This window comes from Periplaneta americana, chromosome 12 (genome assembly GCF_040183065.1).
Source record: "Periplaneta americana isolate PAMFEO1 chromosome 12, P.americana_PAMFEO1_priV1, whole genome shotgun sequence".
Lineage (NCBI taxonomy): Eukaryota > Metazoa > Arthropoda > Insecta > Blattodea > Blattidae > Periplaneta > Periplaneta americana.
In genome coordinates this window covers 99,881,943-99,908,455 of record NC_091128.1, presented here as the reverse complement: position 1 = coordinate 99,908,455, position 26,513 = coordinate 99,881,943, and positions in this window count along the sequence as shown.

Here is a 26,513-nt window from a genome sequence, read left to right as displayed (position 1 = left end):
TACAACTTGAAAATGGGTCACAGTACTGCCATCTATCCGCAATATGCGGAGGTTGAATACTAAGTGAAGTGGGCAAGCATTGGATACACATATATACACTTTGTTAGAATTTGTGAAAAATAATTACAGACATCTCCTTAAACAATACAATTTGAAAATTAAATCAGATAACCTGATTTTTGTGAGTATAAAGAATGTCTATTGCGTATAGTCCAGAGAACAAAAGTACATCATCTTATTTAGGTACATAGTAAATTAAGTTTCCTGTCTTAAATATACCGCCTTTTATTACTCATTCCTCGGGAATACATTATTTTTACCTGTTAAATTGGTATAAACGTCAATATATGAACAAGATTTACAAGAAATAAAGAGAGACTTTCGTTTGCTGTGGAGCCAGCACAACAACATGACGTAATAAATTTACCAATAGGCGTGAGGGAAGCAACCCGCATTTGTACGTGCGAATTAACGCCGGATTCCAATCTCCCTCTTATCTTATGCATGTCTCGTTGAACGAAGCTTATAAAGACAACCGAAGTGCAAAGCTATCGCTCCCAGACATCTCAGGATGCATGCATTCATCTTCAGTCTAGCATCGGGAGTGATTATGAATCTGATGTTTCATCTCCTGTTGTAGAGGCTATGGCGATGAGTGATAGTATAAATGAATATCTGAATTAAATTATATTTGATCAGATAAGTGTTACAAAGATAACATTAGATTACATTGATAAGAGTAGGCTACATAACATTAAAGAGATTAGATTGTATGAGATACAGTATGTTAAGTGATAGAATTTTTAATAAATTATTATTTAATACCAGTTGGTGGTGGTATTTTCCTCGTTGTCAAATTTCCAGAAAGCCTCTGAGTTCACTCAGCTTCCTGTCGAACTGAATACCGGACTCGGGACTTGGGCTTGTTTTGGACCATTGTTCGCCCAAATGCGGTGATTTTCCAAGTCCCACAGTTGACCAGGGAGGCATTCGTGAATCCTATGCTGACGGGAGAGCTATCCTGCCTCAGTGCTGACAGATCCAAGTCTTATTCTCAGACGCGTACCTGATAGGACCCAAGGCCCGAAGTCCCAAGTCCGGATTTTGAAAATTAATCAAAACAGACTAGAAATGATCACTACTCTAGACTATGACATTGAATTTTCTTCGTGTTCACTCTCTGTGAAGCTCCTTATTAAATGTGTACATAGTGTTAAAAAAAAAGTATCCAATATTTTAGGAGGTGATAGTATGCATCAATACAAGAAAAAAAAAGTCTAATAAACGTGGGTCCTACAGCACATACTTTCTGAGATCTGATCACTTGTTCATAGAAGATGCTCAATGTGATGTCCATTTATGGCAATGCATTTTTCTGCCGTACAATACAGCAGGCTATCAGATAATCATACCGTAGTTGATACCCCTGGCATGGAATACTGATACGTCGCAAGGAATACTGAAAAGAAAAGTTTGCGCATATGAGCGGGGTTGTGAATTTTAGTAATCAGCATGTGTGGGCTGATTAAAATTTCCATACACTTGAAGAAACAAGGCATTAGCACCGATTCTCAATCAACGTATGGGCAGGCGTTCTTGGCGATATATTAAGGGCCATACGTGCTACCAGAAATTAACTGGGGCTCTATTAATGTATTGCCTACCTTGCTGGAGTATGTGGCATGTCAGCAAAGACTACAGATGTGGTTCATGCATGATGGCACACAAGCACATTTTTTCCGCAATGAGCGTGAACACATGACGCTGACATTTCAGGACCGCTGGATTGATTGGGGAGGCCCCACACCTTGGCCAGCTCGTTCCTCAAATCTAAATTCCCTAGACTTTTGGTTATCAAGAACAACCAGGTCAATTTCAAAGAGTGCGTGATTCCTTACGCCGAAGGGCAGAGGAATGCATTGCCATGAATGGACGTCACATTGAGCACCTCCTACAAACAAGTGTTCAGATCTCAGGAAATATGGTTTGTAGGGTCCATGTTTATTAGACATTTTTCTTGTTTCGATGCATACTAGAACCTCCTAAAATATTGGGTACTTTTTAAACACCCTGTATATGATATGTCAGATAAAATAATAGAAGAATTTTCAGAAATAGAAGAAATTTTGAAATATAAACTATTATAGGAAGTGATGTATCGTGTAAATAAGTGAATAATTTAAAAGATTGTATATTGCGATAGACATGTAGTAAGTGCATTGTAACAGAACCGTGGAAACAGTTTGAAAAAACGAAGCTATTTTTTTTAATTTTGAATATTACATAAATTTGTTTGATATGCAAAAATTTCTCCAATAAGAAAGTTTGAACGTCATTTCCAAGTCAGTATGTAGATTATGTTGTTTCAGTGTAAACAGTCATTGTTGTTTCTGGTAATTAAATTTGTATTAATCTGATCAATATAATATGAGTTTAATTAAAAGTTTTGTAATCATTTAATGATTATGGTAAAAGAATTGGTTGAGGATTAAGTGCATGAAGAGATTAAAGAAGCATAGAGGATCAGTTGCGCCAAGTTAATATCGGAAAAGTTTAAAACAAGATATGAAAAAGTGTATTTTTCTACATAAAGGCTCTAATTGTTTCTACTTACCGCACACTGAGAAATTTTTTAATTCTGCTAGTGAAAAGGTTGTACAGTATGTACCCTTCGGAAACATATCCAAATTTCGTCTTCGTTCACAACAAATTCGGTTTTGTCCCAAGAGCGAAAAATCGCTCGGCTAGCAAAAAGTTAAATTCGAGGTAGGACAGTCCATGAAGGTTCAAGACCGACCAGCCAACTGCTGGCCTCCCGTCCACATGCCTCAGCAGAGGTGGACGATCATTCAACCAGAACGGAAGTATCGTGTGGACAGCATGATGATCCCTCCAGCCGTTAGGCCTATAGCTGGTTTCCGAATCCGGATTTCACTACTTATCATAGTAGTTCCCCAGATTCATCACAATGGTCGGCCTGGGTAGCGTAGTCGGTATAGTGCTGGTCTTATGTGCTCGAGGTTACGGGTTCGATCCCGGTCCAGGTCGATGGCATTTAAGTGTGTTTGAATTCGATAGACTCATGTCAGTAGATTTACTGGCATGCAAAGGAAATCCTGCGGGACAAAATTCCTGCACACCGGCGACGCTGATATAACCTTTGCAGTTTCGAGCGTCGTTAAATAAACCATAATTTAATTTTTCATCACAATGCTGGTGCAGTGTTCAATCCAGACCTTTTCCCCGGGGATATTTATATTACGTCGGGTGGAAGGTGGAATCGACAGCAAAAGAAACAATTCCGATCTTACATAACAACAGAGGCATCTAGGAAAAAAGGGACGTAGAAAAATGGGGTCAATAAAGAAAGAGAGCTTTAGTTCTTTTATATTTGTTTTAAAAAAGGTTACTTAATGTTAGTTAGTTAGTGGCTTTTAAAAAGGGCGCGTCAGCTACTATGGTTATTTGCGCCCTTATCTAAAATATTTCACTATGCACAAACACAACACAATAACCAGAATACTTAAAAGAACTAAAAAGCGTTGTCACGGTTAAAACGAGGCTACTTAATGTTAATATAAGCATTATCTTAAAAATGTGAATATTATTATGTAAAACATGGTGAATATGAACTATCCTTCTGTGTAAAATTGTCTCACAAGGTCGATGTTAAGTACCTTTTTTTTTTTACATAAACCGCCTAAATTTAGTAGGCCTACAAATAGTAATTACTGGCCAATTAAATTAGACTAGTGGTCTTCCAGTGGCTTTTCTAAAGTTTTCAAAGGACACTGATACGAATATCCCGCCTGTCTTTTCAAGAGCTTCGAGGTCATTTTTAAGTGTATTTCACACAGTTTTACAAAATGCACCACCCTGAGTACGATCGAAATACAACCGATTACATTTAGTTCCCCATCGGTTTTTATATTTGATTTCTTGTCCAGCCGTTTTATTCATTGACTCACCACTAACAGCAATAGATGAAGGTAACATAGATGAAATTACCGGTTCACGGACTGCACTTTCACTTGAAACAAACTGAGAATTTTCTTCATTAAATGAAACAGATGCACTTTCCATTAACTCCTCTAAACGTCTTTTCTTTCCAAGAAAAGTAAACAATGTCTGAAAAAAGTCTGAAATCTCGGGCGGGGGAGGGGCATCCTAGAATCCGGAGGGGAAATTTCCACTCGAGCCGCCCCTTGGACTCATAATTCGCTGGGTGGGCACCGGTCCCATACACTGGCCGAAATTTCAGGAGAAAATTCCTCTCCCAAGAGGATTCAAACCAGCACGCATTCCTCAAAGCCAGTTCTAGGCATGATGTCTCAGACCACGACGCTAAGTCGCAGTACGCGGCTATTAAAGCATTGTTTTTTTTTTTTAATTTTAGTAGGTTATTTTACGACGCTTTATCAACATCTCAGTTTATTTAGCGTCTGAATGAGATAAAGGTAATAATGCCGGTGAAATGAGTCCGGGGTGCAGCACTGAAAGTTACCCATCATTTGCTCATATTGGGATGAGGGAAAACCTCGGAAAAAACCTCAACCAGGTAACTTGCCCCAACCGGGAATCGAACCGGGCCACCTGGTTTCGCGGCCAGACGCGCTATAGGTGTAGACTAAAGCATTGTAAAAGCATTGAGAGATTATTAAATGAAACCAAACTTTTAGAAAAATTATATTAAATCTCTGAGAAGGAACAAGTCATGAGGAAGCTACCGTACTGTCAATGAGGACGAAAATGAGGAGCCATGAAGTCAGTTTTTGTTCCTGACTCAGTCCCCTGAAGTGACTAAAGGGTGATGATGAGTAACATTGTCTATTCATTTCCTTCCAATTTCCTTTTCTTGTCGCTATAAAACCAAAAAAATAACAAGGGTGACGAAGGCAGTCTTCGTGAGTGCCATGTTGCTTAGTCAGTGCTGTTGCCAGACATTTGCGGAGGGGGAGAGAGAGACTGGAAGTGGAAGCAGAATGGTGACATTGCGAATGCAATTGTTGACGATGTTGAAATCCTACACTGTTTTAATATTTACGGTCGGTAGGCGGAAATATCAGCTCGTTCGAATAAAATTGAGAACTTCCAGTAATTTTTGCTCCATCCGCTTAAATTTCTCTTAGCAATAGGTTATGAGACAATAATTTAATATCTCTACCTCAACATTTTTCTTGGCAGTTGTAGAACCGAAAGAGGAAACAGGTCGTTATGATTTGACCCACCCTAACAATATTTCAACAAGTTTGCAAAATGTATGCATAAGTAGACAAGTTCGTGACATTGAAGGTCAAAAACTGCATTTCTTGAGCCGAATAAAAAGAAACTCCTGAAGTAGGCTAAAAGTCTTGCTGATGTAAATGCACACCAATTACTTGTTAATAATGTAATCCCATATCCTTTCAGAAATGTATGTTATATATGTCGCTAAAGAGATAGTCCGTGTTTAGCCATAAACCAAATAGACTAACTTTCGAATCCTTGCAGGAGAGTGGAATTTAATCTCCTCTCTTCCACTGGAGTGTAGTAGGTGTCCCTTACATCAGGAGGTCCCCACGACCTAATTCATTTATTTGGGAATCGCTGACAGAATAATTCTAACAGCAAGAGAAAAATGAGGCAATGTTCCGTCATGCGTGAATCACACACGGTGAAATAAATGTACTGGAACTTCTTTCAGCAAAACATTTAACGACTAGACCTTTTTTTAAGGCCCACTGATTTAATAAACATGACCTACTAGTAACCACTAAATCACATTACATAAAAAGTATCTAGAAAAAAAAGAAAAATTGACTATATACTGTATTTACATAAAGGTCCTCTATTCATTTCCCAAATATTACTTAACATCCCATATTATGTTACATGCATCTATTCATAAACATATTTACAACGTTTCACAATATCAGATGAGATGTGACTTGAGGAAATTGTGAAAAATCTATACTGCTGCTGCTGTTGCTGAGTGGTATGAATCAGCAATGGCCAGTGAGTACTCATTTTCACATTACACAAATTGATTAACTTATTATTAGGTTTATGTCCTTGTTTCTCTGCTTAAGAATATCGTTACCAAAAACGTTGGAAATATTAAGTTCCAGGACACGGTGGAATAATGACCAATAGTTTATTTCTGAATATTAATCTTTCAATTTAGTGTACTTAATATATAGCTAATTGGCGATGTATGTAATGGAGGGGGAAAGTAACTGGCCATCCTGCCCCATTATTTCGTGGCCTAGTTGCCTCATAAGTGGTGCCTTGTTGGTATGACTTATGACGTTAGACCTGTCTTCGGACAGTTGACTAAACAACAACAATCTCTCAATTTCTGCCTTCACCTGGTTCTTTGGATGCTTTGAAGTTTCGGGTGCGCTATGGTAATACTTATTTTTGAAAACATTCTCGATTCGAGTTCGGCTTCAGAGTAAACAGGACGGGCCAGGCTTCAAAACGTTTGGCCATTGCAGACCTATAATATACCGGTATGTATAATATGTATGTATGTATGTATGTATGTATGTATGTATGTATGTATGTATGTATGTATGTATGTATGTATGTATGTATGTATGTATGTATGAATGTATGTATGCATGTATGTATGCATGTATACATGCATGGATGGATGGATAGATGGACGACTGAATGGATGCATGCAAGCATATACGTATGTTGTGTTGTGTTATGTTGTGTTGCGTTGCGTTGCGTTGCGTTGCGTTGCGTTACGTTTGTGTGAACGGTGTAAGTACGAATCCAGAATATTCTAATATTGTCAGCATAAAATTGTGTGTTGTCATGAGTTTAGAAACTCTAGACTAGTAGTTCCTAAAGTGTAGTTCGCGATCCCCTGGGGGTGGGGGGGGCCGTGTATAAAGCTGAGGGCGGTCGCGAGATGATTTACAAAATAAAACAAAAAGTCTTATTAACAGACATTTATTTTGTATTTAGAAACAAACCAAAACCAACGTTCAAAATAAAAATTATAATCTGTTTCAGAAGTTAAAGTAAAAAATAATGCGATAAAAGTGCTTATTTTTCGCACAGACTAGAAATATCTCATTGCGTTTTGATGCTTATACACCGTAGTTGAACTGTTTACAGACGACTCCAGTATTATAGCCCGACCACTGACATTAAAACCTGCGCCACAAACCAGTATTCGTTGGTGCGCAGGTTCTCATAGTGGGGGATCTGTTGCGCTCCCTGATCGACATCTCGCAGCGAGTACGTTCTAAACTATTCGAAACAACACTCGTGTCCGCGTGCAATCTTTCACTTTTCAATCAATTATTAATATTCCGTTTCGACGTATTGTGTATAGTTAAAGCAGACCGTAATTTATGATAATGGAAGGGGAACCAAATGTACGCGGCAGGCTTTTGAAAAGTGACGCGCGTAAAATTATTTATCACGTTGCGAAGTATGTATGGGTTTAGGTACAGCTTACAGCAGTAAATTTTTTGGAAATATTCAACATTTTTTTTCCTCCATTACTGTATCTTGTACAATAATGAATATTGGTACGTGTAAAACACTGTCCTTCTGCTATATTAAAAAATATTTTTACGATTTAAAGAAATAATTTATATTTATTTTTTAACAAATTCAAAATGGTGGCAATTCACTGTGCAGTGATGAAGCGTTTCCCTCATAATTCACACACTTCTAAACTTTTTCAGTTCTCTCTCTTTTATTTTATTACTGAAATTCATATTTACAATATCATGCTCTTTCAACTATATACCTTAATAAATAATATATATTTCTTTATTTTGTTTTAGAAGAAGGTACTGTTACTTAACCATTCTTTTAAATGAATTTATTTTTTATCAGACAATCGTAAAAATATTTCTTTTTCATATAGCAGAAGGACAGTGTTTTACACATACCAATTTTCATTATTGTATAAGATACAGTAATGGAGGAAAAAAAATGTTGAATATTTCCAAAATTTTACTGCTGTAAGATGTGTCTAACTTCTTACAAGAGAAAAAAGAAAAGAATTTAAGTATAAATAATGTATAATGTTATCACATCAACAAGGAAGCTACGGGAGTTTCGGCCAGCTTGATAAAAAAAACGTTTTGAAGGAAGGGGCAGTGTCATTGTCTACCACAGTTGGAGTCCGACTAGTGTAACCCGGCCTAGCGAGCTGCTCGTATAGTGATGACGTCTCCCCCTCCATGGCCACGTGAGTACTGGAAAAGTCGAAGGTCTTTTTGTAGTTGGTCGAGCTATAGTCGACCAAGGCCAGTGGATTCCTGCAGCCCGGTGCCGTGGCGCTACTGCTCCTGCGTTCGTAATACCGCATAGCCTTGGTCGAGTAATACCACCTAGCTACGAACAGCGTGCGCTCTCGAACAGGCTGGAAAGCCCAGAGAATAAAGATAAATTGGGATACTAGGTAACAAATAACGCAAGCATCATTTTAGAATTAAATAAAAGTATATGGTGCAAGAATGATATGAAATATTACGTAAACATCATTCCTAGTACTTCGAAGTATCATCGCAGTTCTTTGGGTGGAATTCATTGGTTTTGAGTAAAATTATCGTTCTTTTTCACTTTATAGTGGGTCGCGCCTTCAAAAAGTTTGGAACCACTGATCTAGACTATCACAAAGGGTACGACGCTTTTGACAATCTCTGTGACCCTAGCTCCTTAGCTAAACAAACACAATTATATCTCTAGTTTCTATGCAAGTCATCTCGAACTTCAGAGTACAAGATACAGTAATACATAAACCACTTGAGTTCCGTCTGTAACTTATCCAACACTAATTAATTAAAATAAAAAAATATTGTCACACATTATAAAACGACGAACGTTTTCGACTTATATAAAAGTCATCTTCAGTGCCATGTAATTACATCACGTCTGCAGTCGTCTCAAGGAAATTTAGGAAATGTACAAACGCTTATAATTGTAAATTAGAATGACTCATTTTTCATTTTGTCATCGCATTTTGTAACTCTACTCTATAATACTTTAAACTTCGGATTATACCTCTTTTCAAAATCTTTATTGAACTTGTGTCTGAACGTCAGTCTCAATCTCTCGGATAAGGAACTTAGTTCCTTACCTCACTTCGTTCGGAAACCTTAACCAGGTATGACTAGGGCTCGATAGTTGATGAAATATCTTTTTTTTAGACATCACAGACAATGCAGGTTGCAATACAAACTCGTTCCTGAAAATATGACATTACAATATAAAAAATGACCATTATTTTAATGGTAAAATACAAACAAAATAGTATACTTCGATCTGTGGAAATTACATTGTCACCAAACTCAGTCACTGACTGTCGCAAAATAGTCTGCTTTGTTTTACTTTCGGAATTTTTACGTCATCACTTGTGAGATACAATATGCTGACTCCGGGCACTGCGGCTGCAGTATTTGTTCTGTTGCGTTGAATGGGGGACTCACGTAACACAAGTGATCAAGAGTCAAGACTGATGCAACTATAAGGAAGATTCCTACAAGACGCAGTCGAATTACGTAAGCAATCTGCAGGAGATTCTCGAATATAGACTACGACTACACCGTGAAAATGTCCGTTCATAAGCACAAAAGAGCAAAAATGCAACAAAAACTAGAACATTTTCTGAAAAAATTACAATCAACAGACAATAAAAAAAAAACGAAAATGCAAAAAAAAAAAAAAAAAAAAAAAAAAACAAAAAAAACAAACGAACAAAAAAAAAAAAAACAAAATAATACTAGGCTATATTAGTTCGTGTTGAAGTGATTTAAGATAATTTTACAGGTCATTTTTCTGTGATTTTTAGGTCATCAACTTCCGAGCCCTTGTTATGACATCGCAAACTACAGCAAACGACGATCGACAACGTCACAATAGTATACTACTTCAAAAGTATATTACCCATTTTGTTTATTTTTTTATATTTTTATTCCTTTTCAACTACAGGCGATTCATAGAAATAATGGGACTAGCAACCTGCCATGCTGGTAAGAGAATAGCAAGAAAATGAAAGCAATGGGAGAAAAAATTGTTACACATACATACACTTTACAACAGAAAATCTCCCCGGTTTTGGGCCTAACTTTCCACTAATGAGAAACTATCATCTGACTGAACCATGAGTTCTGGCTCATCAGTGGGAACGTATCATGGATGTGTTACAAGTCCCTTTGACAAACGAGGTATTTATCAAATAATTCAATTAGTTTATCTGTGTTTGAAGCACGAAAAATATATTTCTGCTACTGCTGCTTCCCAATAGCAAAACGCTTAACGTCTTCATCGTATGTGAAGCTATGCCCTTTAAAAAACTCCTTTAAAACAAAAAGTGCGATAAAGTCTCTGGATTCCACACATCTGTACAGTATGGTGATAGTTGTAACACTTCCCAGTGGAATTGTTGCAGCTTGTTCTGAGTTCACTGTGCCATAAGCGATTGGACTAATTGATAGATTCAGTACGAAACATGACGAACTCGTTCTCCTGCATACAAAGCTCTAGAAAATCCACGCTCACGTATCACAGTATCGCATTCGTATTTAGGTCAATGTCTGTGAAATTGCCACATTTTTGTGGAAACCATAAACATGAAATGCTTCATTGCTTTAGGTCATTTGAGGTTAACACCATGGAAAAGTTGTGTCCTGGCGGTTTCTCCTGATCTCATACAATCACGTACTGACATTTGACTTTAATATTAACTTCGACAGAACAGCCTTAGCTGAGTGCCAGACGGATTCTCAGCATTTAAAATGCAGATTCTGTAACATTTGCTGTAAACAAATCCAATATGCTGATTTCTTCTTATATAGCCTTCCCCAGCAAAAGCATCCAGTTTTCTGGGCTACCAGTTACTTTGATGGATTACAAGGAGTATAAAGGTAGTTTATTATTACAAAATTACAGAATGAATTAGAAACAGGATATTCACCATATGCAAGAAAATACTCGAACATATTGCTTCAATAACATCCTAAAGGAAAAAGAAGATTTGGCACGCTACTGAAAAGATAAACAGACAGCTTTCAACTGGAGAACGGAAGAGACAACTGAAGGTGTAAATTCGTGAATATTTAATTACTATGATGATGACGGTGTCATTATGTGATTTTTACATCGAGATAATTAAACATCAACAAATATTAAGGATCTACGTAAAGTTTTTAATTTTTTGGTCCTACAGAATGCATCTGTTATGGTAACAATTGATATTAGAGGAGAAAAACTCGTTCCGGCACCGGGAATCGAACCCGGGTCCTTGGTTCTATATACCAAGCGCTCTAAACATTGAGCTACGCCGAAGTTCAATCCACAGCACCGGATCGAATCCCTCCCCAGTGTTTTTCCCTTTGTGGCCTGACTCCAAATTCGACATGTATGTTGACATTTTATATTAAGTCAACTGCCAATTATACAAGGAGCGTACTCAGTTGAGTGACTTGATGGCCGGGATTCCAAAGTAATATGCACTGTTGCTCGAAGAATCTACGTAAAGATTTTTAAAGTTAGTTAGTTAGTTAGTTAGTTAGTTAGTTAGTTAGTTAGTTAGTTAGTTAGTTAGTTAGTTAGTTAGTTAGTTAGTTAGTTAGTTAGTTAGTTAGTTAGTTAGTGGGGTTTAAAAAGGGCACGTCAGCTACAATGGCTATTTGCGCCCTTAAAGTTTTTAAATGTCAAAAACCATTGTCGTCATTATCATGTTTATCATAGTTATAATATTGATTTGCAACGATATTTGTATTTTATGTTAAAACTCTGTTTATGTTACTCTCCATAGCTTGAACGGAGATATGATGACGCAAAATAACTGCATGGAAATATCATATGTACTTCGGTACATCGTAATATATGATATTCGAAAATAATCACTTAGTGACTTAAGACTGCGCTTATTCGGATCCCGGCCGCTTAGTCACTCATAATGAGTGCACCTCTGCACATTAATATGTTGGACATTGTGCCACTGTCACACATCTGTGACGCAGTGCATGAGGGTTGGCCACTAGAGGAAACCTAAGAGGTGGAACTTAAACAGAGGATTCAATCCGGCATTGGAATGGGAATCCGGTGTGACATAGTGGATAGAGCGTCAGCACATAGAGCTGAAAACCCGGGTTCAAATTCCGGTGCCGAAGAGAATTTTTCTCCGTTCCACCCATCCTTCAACAAAGAATGACATGATTTATAACAATTGTGATAAATCGTAAGAAAAATGTAATTTTGTAGTTAAAAACTGAAGAAAAAAGTGTCTGTACGAAGCAACTATGGAATCAAAACACACTCTTAGCTTCAGAATACTAGCTAATGAAAGAAATTACACTCCTGAATAGTTCATTCTCTAATTTGTAATAGGCCTATTCGTTTACTCTTAAAACTGAAGGGAAAAAAGTATTTTTAACAACTTACACCTATTGTGAAACACATACTTGCAATACACAAATAATTATGTAAATATAATTGTTTAAAATTTGTGGATATATGTTATTTTTGCAATCAACGTAAACGTGTTACTGAATTATAAGTGTTTTACAATGTTTTCTTTACAAAGGTATCTATATTATGTTCTGCAATACCATAATGAAATGAATAAAAATGTTTTAGATGAAATTGAATTTATAGAATTTTTGCAAACTACTATTAACAATGGTCCCCTTTGATCTTGCATTAAATTTTTAATGATTCACTACGCTGCAAGTCGCATATGTATGAAAGCCTTAAAAGCAATCTCGGCGTACATCGTACATAAATCATGCAGCTTCATTGCATGCAAGACACGGAAGACACCGGAGTGTAATTCGCAGGCGACACATTGATATGTTTGGTTACGTTGTGATACTTTCTCTGGACTATACATTAGGGGAAAGTAACGCTGTGTGTTTCACTTCACTTCCATTTGTAGACCTGAAACAAACCCAGTCCAAACACCTTTTCATTTTCCCATTACAGTAAGTATGGAGAAAGAACTGTCATTCTAAGAGAAATAATTAGCCCCTCGGTATCTCGCAGTACCGGAGGACGTCTTATTACTCTGCGAATTCGGGTTCGATCCCAGCCGTTGACTGGAGTAGGCCTAATACTTGTAGGGTGCTATTCATAGACATTTCCCTAGCCCGCGCTACAGGATTCATATCATATCATATCATATCATATCATATCATATCATATCATATCATATCATATCATATCATATCATATCATATCATTCATATCATATCATATCATATCATATCATATCATATCATATCATATCATATCATATCATATCATATCATATCATATCATATCATATCATATCATATCATATCATATCGCTAACATTGGTTTATGAATACGAAAAACGTTAGTTCGCTGATCATCCACCGAAAGCCCGCACTAAGAATGTCTATGAATACGGCCCGTAGTGAGTAAGATTGGTGGTGGGAATTTTTTCTCGGGTTTCTCAAGTTTCCCCAAGTATAAATTTCACTACACCACTCTGCATTTCACCTTTCCTTTCATATCATTTAGTATCATGCAATAGTAATATACGTTGCAAGAGCGGTATGTTGACGTTTTCATGGTAGTAATAACATCGGCATCTCGAATCTTGTTGATTTTTTCACGGCTTCCTTAATGTTACTTGTATCAGGAATGCAATAATTTTCGTGGAGTAGTAGACTTTACTTAATTTTTGAAAATATTTAAAAACAATAATTAACATTGCAATTTAGGTGAAATTGCAGTGGTAAGTTTCCAATTTATAATTATTACTATGTTAAACGTCTCTAAAAACAATATGTTAAAAGCCTAAAGCAGTAAAATGAATGTCGCGCTTAAGCGGTAAGAAGAGGGAAATTGTTATGTGTGTTACGTTGGGAATACTGAATGTGGTATTTCACACTTACCGCGTATTGGTTCTGTGCGGAAAACAAGCAAATATGCACGATCTCGCACAAAAATAGTTTCAGAGTGGCGTGCGAACATCGTACACCGGCGCTAGTCGGCGGCACCCCGCCAACATACAGTAGTATTACCGGTGTTGCTCTATGGACGTTGTGGTGAAAAGCTGCACTAGTACGGAGTAGAGACAGAATTTATATGCAGAAACAGTCTCAAATATGCATAATAATGCAAAAATTCTATTTTTGTAGAGTAGAATTTACTATTTTCCTAAAAACAAAATGTGAATGACAGTCACATATATACGTATCATGTGCTGGAATGGATACCACCAGGGAAACGCAAGAAAGGAAAGCCTACAACAACCTGGAAGAATAATATACACATAGCGATGACATTAAATTTTGATGAACAATGGAAGAACAGAGAAAAATGGAACATGCCTGTCGGAAAGAGTCACACATTAAAAAACTAATAACAACAACAATAATAATAATAATAATAATAATAATAATAATAATAATAATAATAATGCTATTGCCCTATATCTCTAATTTTTTAGAGTATTTCCACTCAATTGTAGATGGACATACGATAGATTTTGATCAGAGTCAATATGAGACTTCACATTATCATTGAACCAAGGATTTTTGCGTTGATAAAACTCCATAATACTATAATTATTATAATCTCGAACGATTATTATTATTATTATTATTATTATTATTATTATTATTATTATTATTATTATGTGTGTGTGAGATTAATGCCTACCCACTTCACTTGCGTGATTCGGGTTCCGCATACTGCAGGACTGTGACCCATTTCCATATTGCACACCACTTCGCCAGGCCACGTTATGCATGATGTGTATCTGTGAAGTGTTATATCGTGTACTAGGGTGAGTGTATGTTAAGCATTCGTGTAAGTGTAATGTAGGAAATGGGTGAGGATGATAATGAAGGTGAGGAAGGGAGAAGGGGAAACCCGGCGCCGGCACATAGCCTACTCCTGTCGAATAGCACCAAGGGGACCGCCAGACTTAACGTCCCCATCCTACGGACTATCAACAGTGACATATGCCTTCCCTTCATATGCACTGCGAAGAGATTTGGGATTTAACCCAGGCATATTGGTGCACAATTTATTGATTAGAAGTTATGCACCGCCATCTCTCCTAGTCCCGAGGTAGAAATTTTGCAAGAAAATTTCTGAGCCCGCCGAGAATCGAACCGCCGTCTGGTCTGGAGGCAGGCACGCTACCCCAGAGCTAACTCCGCGGACATTATTATTATTATTATTATTATTATTATTATTATTATTTTATTTTATTTTATTGAGCTTCCTCAAATTAGAGGCTGCCATTAGACAAATCATACAAAACAATACAAGAACAAATAGATGATGAAAGATAACAGAGTAAGAAAAAAAGTAAACAAGTACACAAACAAACAAATTATTATTATTATTATTATTATTATTATTATTATTATTATTATTATTATTATCTAATTTGATATTGAAGTTCAATGTGTATTGTATACTGCATTTACTTCTTTATCTTATTTTTCTGGTTGCAAAAGCACAGCAAACAATAACAGTCAAGATTTTCCGTTGCCATACTTTGTTATCTACAAAGATATTTTTGTATCCTGAAAATGATCGTTCAACATCACATGATGTTACTGCACAACATTTTAGTGTACAAATGATTGTGCGTTTGTAAGATCCAGGTTTAAGCAAGCCACACTTTCTTGGCATAAGATCTTCTTTACTTTGAGCACATTGCTGTAACAAGGTTTTTTATAGCACCATATCTCGGTTTATTTTGATAGCCTCACAAGTGGCGGGAGAAATGTGTACTTTTAGGAATTATACTACTTTCAATAATTTTGCAAGAGGCAATATGAACGAACGTACTCACACAAACCGAACAAAAAATACAACAAAATCACGCACTTGAACTCGGACTACTGTTGCGTCATCCGAAAATTAGTGAAACTCAGAAAAAGTGAGTAGTTAGAGCGTGTTAGGTAGGTAGGGATATTTGGGAATGCTCCTTTTTGTGCAGTAGTTCAATTTCCTCCAGTGCAAGTGGAACAAATGCAAGGGGGTTGTTTTGGTTTCTTCACACTACACTTCATATGCAAGGAATTTCCAACCATCAAATACAGTTAATCATCTATTTCCTTTTTATCCTCTTGTTGAGTGGAAGAGAAGGCCTCACGGCCTTAACTCTGCCAGAAAAAAATAAAGTATATTATGTATGTATGTATGTACAGTATGTATGTATTTACAGTATGTATGTATGTATGTACAGTATGTATGTATTTATGTATGTATGCATGTATGTATGTACGTATGGGCTATTCCATCTCAAATCGACCGAAATATAGAGAAAATTGACCTTGCAATTTTTAAATACAATGAAACATTTTCTGCCCGTAGACAACTGTGATACAATGCTTTGTGCAAAGTTTGAGGCATCAGAAGTTAATAGTGTTTAAATTAATAATATTTAAATTTATCATATTTTCATAAAATTAGCAACTTTAAACTGTTGTGGCTCCGAAACCCTTTCACCCAATGATCAAAATCTGGTTTATTTTGATGCTGAGAAGTTAAAGTTTATATTGACATGTAAACAGTTTTTCTTACTTTTTATGGAAATGGAGAAATATAGATTTTTCTTCATTAAGACGCCTTTGCCCACGAAAAAATATTTTTAAAATACATGGTTAGATTCCGAATTGAAAGCACAAATAAACACACTTTTTTTTACTGGTGGGACGTTGATAAGAAAGTATTGAAAATATCAAATAAAGAAAATAAATAGTACGCGCGTGAACTAACCAGCTGACTGTGAGACGTAGCCGAAGGAAGCAAGGCCAGTAAACATAAACACGTGATGTGTCGTCTAGCAGTCATGACTGTGCTAGCTTTATCACAGGTTTTCATAAACACAGGAGTAAAATGATGCCCAACGCTCGCTATCTTCAGTTCTCGGCCAGTGCTTGCGGTACTGCGCCGTTCAAGTCTAGGCGTATGAAAATAATCTATTTAATACCCTCGAAACTTATTGCCGAGCCACTAAGCAAACAATGCCGAATCCCTCTTAATAATGCAAGGTTTTTTTCTCAATATTTTTTTTTTTTTACATTTTTACAAATGGCCAAAAAGCCTAAAACCAAGTAAAATCAGATTATCTGTCTCTCTGTGTACAATAAAAATAAGGATTACTTCTTAACATAACCTACCAAATGTCAGCTTCAAAATAAGCTCTCGTTCAATGTTCTGCAGTTCTGCAGTTCGTGCAGTTTCAATGTTCGCTCAATAATATGAAAACCGCTTGACTTTCGATAGTATATTTTTGAAAATGCACTCCCCTCAGCACCTTGTGTAAGTAGGGAAAAAATTAGAGTATAAAAAATGCGAGGTTTTTTACTGATCGATTTCATATGGAATAGCCCGTATGTATGTATGTATGTATGTATGTATGTATGTATGTATGTATGTATGTATGTATGTATGTATGTATGTATGTATGTATGTATGTATGTATGTATGTATGTATGTATGTATGTATCTAATGCTTAACCAGATTGATTCAACATCATTTAGTTTATATTATTATTATTATTATTATTATTATTATTATTATTATTATTATTATTATTATTATTATTATTAAAAATATCGTGTGCTTAGAATCAAACAGTCTAGAATCTTACTTTTTCGTTCTTTTTTTACAAAATATGTAAATTTGAAAGTTTATGCAACAAAATCCTGAAAATATGTTACAATATATGAACTAAAGTCTATTATATGCAGGAACGCCCGAAATATATGTTATATACGGTAATTTGGAAAATTAACGTTCCCTATTCCCATCACACCACATTTTTTCCAATGGCCCCTATTTCTGATCCACGTATTGCAATCCATTGCTGCAGGTGCTTTACGAACCTCCCTGCCTCCCTATTGAGGGTTAGCCACCTGTAAACAGACTTCTGTGATTGTACCCTCGTCCCCCCCCGATTCTGCGGAATGTTCAACGGACGGCCGCACCCTGCATCAGAAACCTGTTCTGTATCTCGCATTTCATTGATATCGCTGGCTGTAAATTCGTATTTACTCTCCCACACACTTGCAATTAAATCTTACATTCACAGCGCTGACGCATAACCTTGTCTTTCCTCCGAGGCTGAAACGCAGCTATAAAAATGCTGTACAATCAACTTCTTCTTCGTTTCTTCTCTCTTCTCTCTCTTTTCTCGTCTCTCTTCTCTTCCTGTTCAAATCCTCTTCTGCTTATTTTCTTTAATTTCCCCTTTGCTATTTTTTTCACTAAATATTTTAATCTCTATTTTTAACTGCTTTTCTTTCACCTTTCTTTCATTTCACTTCATGTTTATATTATTGTATTTCTTTTCATTTTCAACCTCTTCATATTTCTGCTTCTCTTCTTTCTCTTTTCGCGTCTTAATTTTATGTTATTGCTTCTGTCTGCAAGTTTCTTCTCTTTATCCTTTAATTCTGGTTTCCCATTTTCCACCGTGTCCTTATCTAGTAACAATTTAGGAAAAGAAATAAAAGATAACATCTGAAAATAAATTACTTATAGCAAAAACTAAGGCACTGATATTTAATAGTAAGAAAGCTGACAAAGTCTCAATAAATAACAAATATGCAGTCTATTGATAGTGTTGAGGAACTCACATATTTTGGAAGTGTAATAAGAAAGATGGTGGAACTTTTGAAGAAGTTATAAATAGGCAGACGAATTATATGCTTGGACTCTATTATTAGGGACTGGGGTTTTCTACTTGCCGTAAATCTACAACACGGATCTCCCAGATTTACTTTCCTCCCTATGAAGCCATGATAAGGCTTTTATCGCCCTTTAAAATCCATCGCCCTAAGTCAGTTTCACCCTACAAGTAGAGAAAACAGAGACATTTTATCTCTGCTATTTATTTAATGTATGTTGAAATGGTATAACGTCCAACTTTCACAACTATAATATATATGAATGTATGAATCGCCGTTACGCTAAATAATGTCAGCGTTGTTATTTTAAACCATGCAGCTAATGATGTAAGTCAGATGTCTACCTTCTGTAAATAGAATATCCATCTTATTAGGGTGTGTAGTAAAATTGTTTATTGTTGTTTATTGTTAGTAAAATAACATTTACAAAAATACAGTCTTAATTCTTCCCTCGTGCTCAGGGAATTATCTAAACACATACTTAACACAAAGATAATTATTTGACACAAAGTGGGTCAAGGAAAAAAAATATATAGGAATAAATTAACTTTAAAAATACAATTTCTATTTTAACAATTTAACTCATACAAATACATATATTCTTTAAAAATTAAATTCCTAACGCAATTTTTTTTAATTTCTGATAGTAAAATTTTCCAAATTTGGGTATTTTTCAATTATTTTATTATATAACCTTGGGCCAAAGTAGGTACCATGCCTAAGAGCTGTGCTTGTGGAACATTTTGATTCCTCTAGTCGTAGAAAATCGGATCTTTTAGTTCCATATTTATGACGATACAATTTGAATTTATTGCGATTTTTATGTATGAAGTTTAATAAGACAATATAATAAATTTGTTTAATTTTCAAAACATTAGAATCAGTGAACAAAAGCTCGGATGAGTAATCAATTGGTTTATTAAGGCATATTTTAATTATTCTTTTCTGAAAAAGTATTAGTGGAGCGAGATTAGAATTACAAGCATTTCCCCATCCTAAAATTCCATACTGGAGAATGGATTGAAATAAAGCTAAATAAATGAGACGTAAAATAATAACTAGTAAATATGACCTAAGTATAACAAAGATATAAATTGTTTTACGTAATCTATTGCATATTTTCGCCTTCTGAATTTCAGTTGAAACAAACTTATAGATGGGATTAGCAACCGAATTGTTGCGAAATGCTTGAGATGTACAATGAGAAAGTATGTGTCATCTTTATGACGCGGACTATTTCTTATTTCAGTTTCAGCGTCTCCTTGAACTGCGCTTGCCGGCTTCTCATTGGTCTGCCAATATTTCAAGTTTTCTTCTGTTGTCAGTGGCTCATTACTTTGGTAGTCGGTTCTTTTGTATCAGGTTCCTATTCATCAATAACTTCAGTCTGCGATCCTCTCAAGATTATTTCTAATTATACCTTCAGTATAATCTCGACGCGTCTCTACATTTCTCAAACACCGTGCTTAAAACTTACTTCGACCTTTCTCTCTTATTCCTCCGTCTCGCTTGCATAAAACATGCTGATTTTGCCATTAACTTGTGTATCATAGAGAAAGCTATTTTTCTGCAATATACGAAGTACTTACAGAGCGTATCCGGCAGAATTAGGCATACTACTAATGAAATCCTCATATATCTCGCAAACAATTTATTGTAGAATAAACACTTTTATTTTTTTAACTTTTCTGTCACATTTCGATATTCTGTATTATTTTCATACTGCCTATTATTTTCATTTTTGAGATTCTTATTACAGGCAAGCCAGCCTAAACAGATTGCACTTGTTGAGGAAATGTTGCACCGGTTAGACGATAATGAATTTCTCAGCCATATCTTCTTCTCCGATGAAGCCGACCTGTATTATTCTGGTAATGTGCACTGTAGAATTTTAGGAAGTGAAAAACCACACTTGTTTAATGAACATGAGCGTGACAAAACGTGAGGTATGCCATAACTTCCTGATCTCCTATCGGATCATTCTTTTTTGAAGAAGACACAATAACAGCAATGACATAATTGTAGTGTACATGTTGAAAAAGTATGCAATTCCTCGAATTATTTTATATACATACTCGGTTCAAAAAGTTTCCGGAATATATTTTTTCGCCGAAATGATTAATATGTGGTATATTTCTGTTTCTGGTGTTGGCAACATTCAGGACGTCACTTCCGTAGAAGTTTCATGATCATAGTCATTGTTGTTGTTGTTGTTGTTGTTGTTGTTGTTGTGTGGCAACTGGCTGTTGTTGTTCATCGCATTTGTGAATTTGGGATATAGAGAATCCGCAAATATAATATATATATATATATTTTACAAATCACCTTCAGATACATTAAGAATGTCTGAAGAAGCTTATGGTGAAACACCAATGAAAAAACGCAGGTCTGTACCTGGCATAAACGTTTTTCTGAAGGTCGTCTTTGATAATGCGACGAACGAATATCACAAAAACAAGTCAGTTGCCACACAGCAACAACAATGACTGTGATCATGAAACTTCTATGGAAGTAACATCATGAATGCCACCTCCAGAAACAGAAATATACCACATGACATTATTTATTTCGGCGAAAAAAAAATAGGCTATATTCCGGAAACTTTTTGAACCGAATAGTATACCATTTACAGCAAGATGGAGCACCGCCCCACTGCCCTAGAGAAGTTAAGACCTGTCTAGATTAACAGTGTCCAGGGAGATGGATTGGAAAAGGAGGTTCCATTCTATGGCTTCCTAGATCACTAATAGTCCACACCTGTGGAGTAACGGTCAGCGCGTCTGGCCGCGAAATCAGGTGGCCCGGGTTCGAATCCCGGTCGGGGCAAGTTACCTGGTTGAGGTTTTTTCGGGGGTTTTCCCTCAACCCAATACGAGAAAATGCTGGGTAACTTTCGGTGCTGGACCCCGGACTCATTTCATCGGCATTATCACCTTCGTTTCATTCAGACGCTAAATAACCTAGATGTTGATACAGCGTGTAAAATAACCCAATAAAATAAAATAAAATAAAAATAAAAAATAGACCACATTATGGAGATCTACGGAAATTTGAAACATCTGTATATTTTTGGATAAGTAAATATTTATTCTAATATAAATGGTTTAGAGATGTGTATGATTCTTATTGATGGTAAGTTTGCCGGGACCTTATATGTGAAGATGCTACTACAAAAATGATACCGAAAGCTTAATGCAAACATAAGTTTTTAGCATCCATCATACCGAAAAAGTGAAATTAGAAAATACCGTCTATGTACAGAGATTTCGCCTAAACTATTTGTTCGTATTTAGTGCTTACCAGTCAGTTCATCAGAGAATTGTACATATGAAATGTAATAATTTTTAGTGAAACATTGAGGGATCCATATCAGAAATCAACAGTGCACAGTGGAGATGTAGTCCAAAACATAAAGGACTACTTTTTATGTGATTTCTTGTGTTTTGTAGAATGAACTCATATATAAAACTGTATAGCCTAGTTCTTGTTGAACAAAAACAATAATTTACCAAAATAATTAGTTACAGAATGGTTGCGCAGTTCTCACCGCCACCGACACGAAAGACTACACGAGTCTTGCTCTGAAAGGATTAGCAGTCGTTAGTTCTAAACCCCAATCCTCTTGTTATGTGTAGGAGAATTTTTACGGAAGCAATTAGTTTTCAATTCTTCCCTGGTTTAGCAATACTGTGGCTTATTTCAAAAGAAAATAAAGTGCTTGGAATCTCATTATAAACTATCGTTCTTCTAAAAAATTCATATCACTTTAAAATGTCGATTTTTGTAACTATAAAAATAATACTAGAAATTAGAACAACACAGGACTGTTAAATTTATGTGATTTTGTGCAAAAGTTGTTACATAGTAAGGCTACATTTTACTTGAACTCAGTAACTTGTGAAGTAAATCACACATCTCACTTTTTGGGATTACAAAAACGACTTTTGTGTTCAGCCCAGGTAACGAAAATGTAAGTTATCTTCTTATTTGTGTGCATTAGCTTTGGCTTTACTTTACTTTACTTTACATTAGCGCATAGTGGGCGCCATTTACGCGATGATTGCTTCGATATTCCGACGGGTTACCTGGGAGAGATTCTTGAATCTTACTGTGTGGTGGCAGGTGGGTCATCCTGCCTCAGCCCTTACAGATCCAGGTCTCATCCTCAAATGAGTACCCTGATAAGATCCAGGACCCGAAGCCCCAAGCCCTTCCTACTATATATCAACATCGGAAACTCGTACTATCCCCAAGACTTCCACTCAAGAGTATTTTTAACTATCGCAGATGATAGATGAAATGAGGGAAAGCTGGAGTGTGTTGCTTGAAACGGGAGTACCCCATTAAAATACTAAAACTATCAGTTACATAGAACTGTAGTGTAAACAGTCGATTCATGGAAGAAATAAAATTGTTTGTGAGTTATTTTGTTGCAGCAGAAACGATACGATAGATTTTGATAAATGAAATTTCGTCACATAATTCCTCGTAAGAATTTTCTTTCCACTGATAAAACTTAACGCTCACCATCATCCATATCCATGTGCAATACTAATCATCTTCGAAATAATCAGCTGTCGATCTGGCCACCATTTTGTTGTACTAGGCCTGCTAATCACTGGTTATCTCCTTTAACCGCTCGAATATGTCTGGTTAGAGATTACCGTGGTTAACCTCCTGTTTAAGTTCTAAAAGAGATCTTATAAATGCTTAATCAGGGGTTAGGTGACAATTTTAACAGGTGGTTACACTAACCGACGTTGATGCACGTGGCCAAAAATAGTCTTTTATAAAATAAAATATAAACGGTTAATATTATTCACAATTATTATGATGAAAGACCTGAATTATTGTGAAACGTGTGTAATGTAATTTCGTCTCACATTTGTGACACCTATCATTTCTGTTAGCTGGGGCTAATCATAATATCAATAACCCCAAACTCGTTTATCTGGCATCACAGTTCACGCCATATAGTGTGCGACAGACTCTCTAAAGGGAACTCCCTCTGGAACGTCACGCTTGGGCACCTGTCACCCTCAATAGGCGTTAAGGGGATCCCCTCGGAGAAGGGTGGCAAGGTTAAAACCACCCCGAGATATCCTCCCTTCATCCATTTAAAATTTTAAAATGCTGGAGACTGGCATATGAACCGCTGTATGTATTGTGCGATTAAAATTAGAGATAAAGAGAATGTGACAAGGTCGAGAAGCTCAAAACCTGACGGCGGATTCATAAACCATAGTACAACAGAGAGTTTTAAATACTTTCGCTGTTATAACGTGCTTTCCTGACCACGTGTGCCCATAAAATATGGACAAAGAGAAAAAAATCCACGCGGTTTCCCCTTCCTTCCCTTCTATTCTTCTCTCCTTTTTTCATCCGTTTCCTCACCTATATTTTTCATTCTATTCTTCCTCATCTTAGTCTCTTCCGTTTCCATTCCTTTTTTCTCATTTTCTTCTTATTTTCTTCTCTTCATCTTTTCCCCTTTGTTTTTCTTCTGCACATTTTTACTTTCCCTCGTCATTTCATTTTCTCCTTCCCTCGTTCTTAGGATCTTCACATTTTCCACTTATCTTCTTTCTTTTTCTCCTTAATCTCCCCTCATTTTCACCTTCTTATCCACATATTCTTTTCTTATTTTCACCCTCCTTTTACTCACCTTCTCTTTTTTCTTTTTTATCTACTTTTCATTTTCTCGTTATTATTTTCATTTTCTTTTCTTTTCCCCCTTTTTGCTGATATTCTTCTGTTATTTTTTCCCTCAATTTCCTTCATCTACTTTTCATTTTCCCTTTCTAATCTTCATCTTCTCTTCTTTTTTCCCTTCTTTTGCTCATATTTTTCTCTTACTTTTTCTTCTCAATATCCTCCATCTATTTTTCATTTTCCCTTCTTTTCCTTATCTTCTTTTCTTTCTTTTTTCCTCCTCTTTTCTTCATACATTTTTCATTAATATCATCTTTTCCTCATCTTCTTCTCTTTAGCTTTTTTCTTTTTGGCTCATCTTCTTCTCTTTCTCTCCTCTTCTCTTCCTCATCTTCTTCTCTTTCGTTTTTCCCTTTTTTGCTCATCTTCTTCTCTTTCTTTTTTCCTTCTTTTCCTAATCTTCTTCTCTTTCGCTTTTCTTTTTGCTCATCTTCTTCTATTTCTTTTCCCCTTTCTTTCCTTCATCTTCTTCTCTTTTGCTTTCCCGCTTTTTGGTCATCTACTTTTTCTTTTCACCCTTTTTACCTTTGTCTTTTTCTCTTCCTTTTCCTTTTTTTCTCATCCACATCTCCTTTTATCCTTATCCCTAATCTTCTTCTCTTCTTTTTCCATTATGTTTTTCCTTATTGTCTTCTCCTTTCCAATCTTTTTCTTCATTTTCTTATTTTCCCTTATTTACTTCATCTTATCTTCCTTTTCTCCCTTCTTTTCCTCACTTTTTCCTTTCTTTCTCCTTTCTTTTCCTCAGCTTCTTCCCTTCCTTTCTCCCTTCTTTCACTCATCTTTCTTCTTCACTTCCTTTGTTTGTCCTCTTTTTTCCTATTTTTATTCATCTTCTCTCCCTTTTTCTCTTCTTTTCTTCATATATTTTTCATTTCTGTTTATTCAACTGTCCGAAGACAGGTCAGAACCTCATAACTGACACTAATAAGGCATCACTCATGAGGTAACTAGGCTAGGAGATAAGGGGTGGGATGGCCAGTTCCTTTACCCCTATTAGTACTGTACCTCCACTAATTGAAAAACAAGAAATAATTATCAGACAGGCCATATACCCCCAAGAGCAGCTGATGGCTACATTACGATTTTTGTCAACAGGCAGGAGTTATGAAGATCTCGAATACACTTTTATTATGAGTATTTTTATCCGCTCAAGCTTCTTACAAAATTGGCGACTATATTACATTGTATATGGCCATAATATAGGTTTAAGAAACATTAGCGATGTCAACATTAAAGTCACGGTTATCCATTTTACACAAAACAAAAGTTAAAAGAGTACAGAAGAAATAAATAGAAATTACAGATCCACACAAAATTAAAAATAAGTCATAATCACAAACTGTGTTAATATTTTAATCAAGTTCAGAACACGCGACTTCCGATGTACAGTAAACGTATATGATGTCATAATTTGCCATCGTTTCTTTAAAATGCATTTATAATTTGAAAATAAAATAAATAAATAAGCTGAAATACTTTTAATAACTGTACGTAGTTTTACTTGTCTCTGTCTCATTTCCAATCATACTTGATGCAGATTCCCTTGGAATTTTCTCATCAACTAAAAACAAAGCTCGTTGTAGTATAGCTTGTTATCAGTACCAGTACCTGATGATTTCAATTCTACTACTTTTTTGTGCTTTTTACGATAAGTACCGTACTTCGCAAGTTGTCATTTTTTTTTGCCATCATATCGCGATCGGCACTTGGGTAAATCTCTTACTTTTCTTACAAGAATGCCATAATCATAACCATTTCTTTTCGCTTTGTTATGATAAGCTTTACATTTCACTTTCCATAACCGTCTTGTGCACGAAACAGATCAATAAATTTTAAAAATGTATATTTCGACCACGTGGTTATTCTGACAAGCCACAAACGTGCCCGGAGAATACCCCGAAATAACACTACTTTACTTTACTTACAGAAACAGACAAGAACGGACAATCTGATTGAGCCATGATACACACTCCGTTCAGTAGCACGATACAACAAATCGATGGTCTTTCTTTCAGTTCTTCAGTCAGACTGATCAGTTAAAAACGGAATTAGAAAAATACCACGTACCATCAGTTTATCGTAACAGTCACGACTGATCAGACAGAACTAAAGACCAAACTAATAGTGTATGGTGTCCTTTATACAGTATACTGCAA